We start from the raw sequence: 9,381 nt of genomic DNA, 5'->3' as shown, positions 1-9,381 counted from the left end.
TAGTTTATATGCATATTCCATTTATTACATTTGTATGTTCTAGTTTATATGCATATATCTGTGTGTGTAGTGTGTGTATGTGTGTACACACACACACACATAATCATTATCTAATATATAAAGGAAATCTTTAGCTGATATCTCTTTATTTTAATGGGGTTCACATAAATATATGTTTGAGAAACAACATAAATATTTATATCATAATGTTGTTTCAAGTTATATGTAACCTCTAAATTGATATATGTATGTATGTGTACATGTATATGTGTATATGTATATCAGTTTAGGGGATACATAAAACTTATATATTTACATGTAATAGTCAATGCAATTGAACAAGAAGCAACAATTATATGATACATATAATCCACTTAGGGGAAGAGCACCAGTAGCCATTATAGCTAACTTTGTGCACCCACAGATCCTAAACAGTACATTGGATTTTGAATTTTTTTTAAATTGTTTTTGTATGCAACTTAACTGCTTATAGCTATTGATCTTGCTTTTGGGTAGTAACAATGCATGTTGTGGATTTAGTTATGCACACAAATGTCAAAAAGTACACATTTCAAAGTGTCACCTGACACCTAATTAAAGATGTTCCAGTAACCATCCACTCAAAATCGTCAGTACTTGTGGACAAATGTCCCAGTAGTTTTGCACAAATGTTCCAATAGTGGTGCACAAATGGGCCAGTTATGAACAAAAAACTACAAAAAATGACAACAAGTGATCGATTATTGATACAAAACAAATTTACTAATGGACTTTTCTTGGCATTAACAAAATATGGTGTTAACAAGTTTGATCTCAATTAACTATGAAGATAATGTATGATGTTATACTATCATATCCCCATTCCTAACTCTTAGTATATATAACCCTTAAACATCAATAATTATTAGAATTGCAAAGCATTTTAATGTAAATAATTAGTTAGTGTAATATGAATGTCATCAATTACCAATTTAAAACATGTAACAGTCCATGTAATTGAACAAAACAAAAAATACAATAGATATAACCCACTTGAATGTAATTAAACTACTTTTAAACATTGACCAAAATATTTGGTTAGCGCGTTTGATCTCAATTATATATATAAATAACTAGCAATTGCACCTTTGTGTGCAATGGGTACGCCGAAGAGGTATGGAAGTTCATTTGGGAAAAAAATTGGTCTATTTTATGTATAAATTTGTACATAATATATGACATCAATTGGCAGATCATTTAGCAATTAATATTGTTTGTGCAAAAGGTTCCTTAATGAAGAAGTGATAGCTTCAAATCTACTATGCATCCACTTACATGGATCGAAACATGAATAAAAGAAAACCTTTGAATCAAGAAGATAATCAAGGTCCATTACCAATAGGATCGAATTATGTTTGCAATAGAGAGAGAGAGAGAGAGAGAGAGAGAGAGAGAGAGAGAGAGAGAGAGAGAGAGAGAGAGAGAGAGAGAGAGAGAGAGAGAGAGAGAGAGAGAGAGAGAGAGAGAGAGATGGTGAAGGAGAGGGATATGGAGAGGAGAGGGAGGAATGTAGAGAGAGGGGAGAGAGGATAGATAGAGATGAGATAGAAATATATAGAGGGAGACATGAAGTGCTATGTAATGAGAGCTAGAGAGGATGTAGGCAAGAGTAGAGAGAGATGTAGAGATAATGAGATAGAGATGAAGAGAGATGGAAGAAGGAATATGGAGATATAGAGATGCACAAAGATGTAGATATAGAGGTATAGGTAAATGGAGAGGGAGAAAGAGAGAGATGTTTCATCTATGAAGTGGAACAAGTTAACTTTCTAAATCAATGACTCATCCTACTCTAAAAGAGATGTAAAATGATTTGAATCATGTTGCTTGCCCAATTCAAGGTGGATCACACAAAGAATAAGCTCATGGATCTATGCTTCTTCGTTATCCTTCCCATACCATGAGATTAACCTAATATCTCTTGTATTTTATCATAAATATTTATAACTCAGTACGTAATAATGTCTAATTGATCAAAAGGATGAAATAATGTCTAATATCTCTTGTATTTTATCATAAATATTTATAACTCAGTACGTAATAATGTTTAATATTTTAATAATTAAATTATATTTATTATATAAAATTATAAATGTTCTACATAAATATTAGATGTAATATACATTTAATAGATTATGCTCATTAATTCTAAATATAATTTGAGAAAGTTATCTCATACATAAAGAAAGAAAGTCAAGTCCAATGGAAAGGAGCTACCGGGCGGGCCCCTACTCCTTCACCCTCGATGAGGGATGGCCTAATTAAGGAGTTGCCTTCAATATTTTCTCAGCTTCTTGACTCAATGAAAGCATGCTCGAGCTAGATTAGTAGAACTCGATAGTCGATTAGTTGGAGAATTCAAACAACTCAATGAGGAGAAGATTTGGGGACCCGCCCGGTGGTGGCTGGCCTAACATGAAGGTGGTGGCTAGCCCAACAAATGAAAGCTCTTTCCTAGTCTAACATTCTTTCTTTCCAAACATTGAGAAACAGGGTGAAGGACTCTTCAAACTGAGTAGACTAGTTCAACAGGTTCATAGGGAGTAACTTTCTTTCCCACCTGAGAAAGGTTGATCGGAGGCAATACAGTAATAGAGTTTAGTTTCAACCATCCTCCTTTTCTACTATTACCGGGAAGGCATGCCGAACAACTATAATATAATGATATAACTCGAGTTCGTATAGTGTCGGAAGGAGAATAATATAACTGGATGGAAGGCAAGCTAGACCAAGGGATAGATAGCAGCACACAGAATATAATTTATAATCGGTAGCTCTTAATGAATGAAAGAGGTTGGGAGGCAAGACATCCAAATGCATCGATTGATTAGAAATGCATAGCGACTGCTGGCCTAGCTCATGGTCCTGGCTCGGTTTCTCTTTCTCAGTATAATATAATTGGTTTGATCTTGTAGTTTTCATTATGAATTAGTAACTTCTTACAAATTAGATAAAACTCAAACATGCTATAGAAAGAATTGAGATGAAAAATTACTATCTATATATACTTATTATTTAAATGTTATTATTTTTATTATGTCACTTATATAATATTTAACATCTATATATTTGTAATTTAGTTATGTATTCATTTTATAGATTAAATCCTAATTTAATTGTATTCATTCTTGTAGTTTAAATTATAGATGGATCAATTTAAAATAATATCATAAGTTAATATATATTACATTAAATTAATATTATATAGTATAAAATAATAAATATAATTATAACTTTAATCATATATAAAATTAATATATATTTTAATAATAAATTTAACTAAATATCTAATACATAATATTAAAATTCTATCCATGTTTATTGCTCTAACAAAATAATAAATAAAATAAATTATAATATCATTTTAAATATATATTTCTAAAAAGTACTTCAAAAATATTTAGGTAATTGATAAATAAGCTTCTAAAAGCAAGAGATATGTTACATGAAAAATCTTGAAAATCACAAGCCCAAATTATACTATTAAAAGTTTAGTTCACCTAGGTACGGTGTGTTTATTTTTTATTAATATTTGTTTCTCCTAAAGAAATATGAATTATAATTCCATAATTCCAATGTCACATTTCTCCAAGCAACTGTGTATTTATTCCTAAGCCATAAAACTAACTGCATGTTGCTTTTTTTTTGTAGTCAATGGATTATTTAAAGATCTGCATGCACGAAAAACAAAGCCATTTATGATTTACGGAGAGGGAAGCGCACGAAAAACAAAGCCATTTATGATTTACGGAGAGGGAAGCGCACGAAAAACAAAGCCATTGGTGTGCAATGGGTATGTCGAATAGTTGTTAGAGGTCAATTAGGGAAAAAATGGTCTATTTTTTAATACCTTATGTAGGACAAGAGGTTAATTGGTAGCTTGCCATTTAGAAAGTGATGTTGTTTGTGAGACAAAGGTATTAGAGGAGAAGTGATAGCTTAATTTGAATCAATTGTGTATCTACTTATAGGGATCCAAACATGATTGAAATAAAACCTCTGAATCAAGAAGATAAGAAAAATCCATTACCAATAGGCTCATGTTATGTTTGCAATTGGGAGAAAGAGGGGGGAAGTCCCTGTGTTTGAGAGCGAGAGAGATTGGGGATATATATAGAGATGGAGGAGGTGAGGGATATGGAGTGAAGAAGAGAAGGAGAGGGATAGATAGAAAGAGGAAGATAGAGTAGAGAGAGATATTGGGTAAGATGGATAGTTAACAAGATAAAGACAAAGGGAGAGATGGAAGAAGAAATATGGATAGATATAGATATACATAGAGGAAAAGATATATTGAAAAAAAAAAGGTTTAGGATGAGGAAGATGGAGATAGAGGGGGGGCGGGGGGGGGCATCTCTATAAATAAAGGGGGAGAGAGGAAGATAGAGGAAGAGAGGGAGAAACATATAGAAAGAGTTGGAGGGAGGGATAAAGTTAGGGAGATAAAGAGGAAGAGATAGAGATGTATAGAGGGAGAGGCAGAGATAGAGACGTATCAATAATGGGATAGAGTGATAGAAAGATAGAGATATAAGGAGACATAGAGAAAGAGATAAGGTGACAAAGATAGAGAGATAGATAAATGAATAAAGAGAAGTAGAGACCAAAAAGAGAGAGGGAGAGATAGAGAGAAATGGGGAGATAGAAGGAGAGATAAAGAGGAAGATAGAGGTGGAGATAGAGAGATGGATTGGGGGATAAGGAGCTATCGAGGGAGGAAGAGATAGGCAGATGAGGGAGATAGAGATAGAATATTTGTGTGTGTGTGTGTGTGTGTGTGTGAGAGAGAGAGAGAGAGAGAGAGAGAGAGAGAGAGAGAGAGAGAGAGAGAGAGAGAGAGAGAGAGAGAGAGAGAGAGAGATGGATATGGAGATGGAGAGGGATATGGAAGGTAGTGTTGATCAATATAATTGAAAGTCTCAAGTCTATGCATGAACAAATCTTTATATACCTATGGGGAAGCCTCTACTTTATTTATTGATGAAGCTTCAAAATTGCCATATAAACTTAGAAAACCCGAAATCTATGAATAATCGAACATGATTTTGTTGATTTATATACTTCCTAAATAATTCTATATTAAATATATATAAATATTAGAAGAAATATATATATATATATATATATATATTATTAATAACATATATGATATTTTATATATTAAATATATTTTAAAAATTTATTAAACAATTTATAATATATTATAATATAATGTATAATACTTAATATTATTATGAAAAATTCACCACAAAATATTCTCTAAATTTTTTTCTTATTCTTAAAATAATATTATTTTTATAGTTTTTGAAAAAATCTACTTTGGAAATCACATATAAAGATATATTTTTCTTGTTAAAGTTATTAAAGTTAACTTTGAATCTGTAAATTAGTGTGAATTTAGAATAACATGTTTAATCTCCCATGTTTTGATAAAAGCATGGCTTCTTAAATTATGGAATACTTAGTACAAAGGCAAAGAACACTATGACAAGATGGATTCGTATTTCGCCTAATTCTTATAACCACAATCCGTATGACAAGAGATATGTGCCCATATATGCATTGTACAGTTCATTAGTCTCTATGTCTATTCACACTATGAAATGTAGGTAGGTAATGTGGATTATTCAAAACTTACCGAATCAAATCAACAGTCAAATCAAAGTCCTAATAAAAATAAATCGTACTATAGTCATTTAGTACGTTGCCTACTAATGGAAGAAGAGCGCACAATTTACAACGTACAAGTGTGTGAAGATCTTATTCAATACTATCACGATGGGATGCTGAGCGATGCAGAAGCTTGAATCTCAAACGGCAAGTGGAAAATGACGAGTGAAATTATGAGCGATGCAAAAGCTTGAATCTCAAACGGCAAGTGGAAAATGACGAGTGAAATTAGGGAAACAAACAATCAATGGCGGAAACCTTTTCAATGGTCTTGCATTCGTTTTGGCTAACTTTCAGCCATAGATTTTAAAGATTGTGTGGTTCATCTCATATAGGGAACGCCTTCGGTGTAAATATGTTATATACTACCATATCCCCTATTTTAAACTCTTAGTATAACTATCTCGTGATATTGACATTAAAGATACATTTCTTTATATGCCATCAAATCCTTAACTTGTATATATATATAAATTATTTATTTTCATGTGTTTTGAAGTAGGTATAGACAGATTGTACAACATTTGTATTATATGATTAAATAAATCAAACCTCATGATGAAGATAAGTAAACATAAGATTTTTCTCATAATAAAAAATGACTGAAAGAGGAGAAACCGCATAAAGAATATTGTGTGGCCTCTTTTACAAATAAAGTTTGAAAATGAAAACTCACAGAAAAGTAAAGTTTGAAATGAAAACTCACAGCAAAGTATAGTTTGAATTGAAAACTCGTATAATAAATAACCTTGATTACAATTCACGCAATCAATTTGAATGCGCTACTCAAGATTTGACTGTTACAAGTGTCGATAATAATTCCTTTCTTCTCGGGAAAAAACCCCGACTAATATTCAGTGGTCAGTCGTCAATCAGAAAAGTAGAGTTTGAAAATGATTCCTCCTTATCTTTAAACATCTTTACCCAAAGCCAACGGACAAATTTATATGAAGTGATAATTTTGGTGCTTGCCACTCAGAAAAAGTCGGTAAAGTTTGAAAACAAAGTGGCCTCTTTAACGATGATGCTTACAATTTACGCAATTCTGAAATAAAGTGATGTCTTGTATGATTCCCATACTGCAATGGCTATGCAGCGGACAAAATGGCCTGCCCATGTCATGCCTTTTCCATGCCCCTCATGCTATCAGACCAATCATTCCCAGGCCCGTACAATCCGTTACATCCGCCAGTTACATCTGTCCTGCAATCCGTCACATCCATCAGTTCCGTCTTGCTCATTGCAGCTTTACGTTTTTTTCATTTATTATGTTTTTATTTTTTGAAAGTTATAATGAGTAAAATAATTAATATTATAAATAATAAATTATATATTTAATTTTTTTATAATAATTTATATGTTTAAATTTTTAATTTATTTTAATAGAAAGTATATTACAATATATAATTAATTGTAAGATATATATTATATGTAAATTTTAAATAGTGATTTTAATTTAAAAAGTAAATATATTTAGAAAATATAATTTTAATATAAGAAATAAATACAAAATTTTAAAATAAAAAATAATTAAATGATTTTAACATAAAAAATAACTATATGATTTTAACGTAACAAATAATAAGTGATTTTACTAATATAAGTACAGTTATTTCTTATGTTAAAATCATTTAATTATTTTTTATTTTAAAATTACTTATTTATTAGGTTAGGTTAAAATCGTATAGTTATTTCTTATGTTAAAATTATTTAATTTTTTTTATGTTAAAATTATTTAATTATATTTTATTTTAAAATTACTTATTTATTAGGTTAGGTTAAAATCGTATAGTTATTTCTTATGTTAGAATCATTTAATTATTTTTTATTTTAAAATTACTTATTTATTTCTTATATTAAAATCAATTAATTATTTTAATTTATATTTATTTAGAAAATATAATTTTAGTATAAAAAATAAATACGTAATTTTAAAATAAAAAATAATTAAATGATTTTAACATAAGAAATAACTATATGATTTTAACCTAACAAATAACTAAGTGATTTTAACCTAACAAATAATGTAACAAATAACTAATTTGATACTTACTATTGATTTCGATGGCAATATATATCAAACACCATAATTAAATGATTTTAACATAACAAATAACTAAGTGATTTTAACCTAACAAATAAGTAAGTGATTTTAACCTAACAGATAACTAAGTGAGTGATTTTAACCTAACAAATAACTAATTTGATACTTACTATTGATTTCGATGGCAATATATATCAAACACCATATAATTATTTCTTATGTTAAAATCATTGAATTATTTTTTATTTTAAATTTACTTATTTATGATTTTAACCTAACAGATAACTAAGTGAGTGATTTTAACTAAGTGATTTTAACCTAAAAAATAACGTAACAAATAACTAATTTGATACTTACTATTGATTTCCATGCCAATATATATCAAACACCATATAATTATTTCTTATGTTAAAATTATTTAATTATTTTATATTTTAAATTTACTTATTTATGATTTTAACCTAACAAATAACTAAGTGAGTGATTTTAACTAAGTGATTTCAACCTAACAAATAACGTAACAAATAACTAATTTGATACTTATCAAACACCATATAATTATTTCTTATGTTAAAATCATTTAATTATTTTTTATTTTAAATTTTCTTATTTATGATTTTAACCTAACAAATAACTAAGTGATTTTAACTAAGTGATTTTAACCTAACAAATAATGTAACAAATAACTAATTTGATACTTACTATGGATTTCAATGGCAATATATATCAAACACCATATAATTATTTCTTATGTTAAAATTAGTTAATTATTTTATATTTTAAATTTACTTAATTATTTTTTATGTTAAAATCTATTAATTATTTTAATTTAAAAAGTAAATATATTTAGAAAAAATAAACTATTATTTACTTATATTTGTAAAATAATATTATTAAAATTTACATATAATATATATCTTACAATTAATTATATATTGTAATATACTTTCTATTAAAATAAATTAAAAATTTAAACATATAAATTATTATAAAAAAAATTAAATATATAATTTATTATTTATAATATTAATTATTTTACTCATTATAATTTGTAAAAAATAAAAACATAATAAATGAAAAAAACAAGATAACATAATAGAAATTAAAAATTTAAACATATAAATTATTATAAAAAAATTAAATATATAATTTATTATTTATAATATTAATTATTTTACTCATTATAATTTTTAAAAAATAAAAACATAATAAATGAAAAAAACAAGGTAAAGCTGGAGTGGACAAGACGGATGTAACTGGCGGATGTGACGGATTGTACGGGCCTCAGAATGATTCACCTAATGGCATGAGGGGCATGGAGAAGGCATGGCATGGGCGGGCCATTTTGTCTGTTGCGTAGCCATTGCCTTCACATACCACTGCATAGCCATTGCCTTCACATACCACTTCTTGTCTAAGCTCTAGAAAACATATCTTCCTTGCTGTCTATTCACTCGCTTTTTTTAACGCACTCCTGCTTTAAAGCTTTCAAATTTTCTCTACTTTATTAAAATCCAGATCAGTCTGATTTAGATTTCCATCTTTGTTTGACCCTTAGTCTTCATGGCGTCTGCATCCTCATCTCACAAACGCTCTTTCAGTGATTTTCAGAGGGAAACGCCACCTGT

Source organism: Cryptomeria japonica, chromosome 11, assembly GCF_030272615.1.
Source record: "Cryptomeria japonica chromosome 11, Sugi_1.0, whole genome shotgun sequence".
NCBI classification, from domain to species: domain Eukaryota; kingdom Viridiplantae; phylum Streptophyta; class Pinopsida; order Cupressales; family Cupressaceae; genus Cryptomeria; species Cryptomeria japonica.
This window is presented reverse-complemented; position numbering follows the sequence as displayed.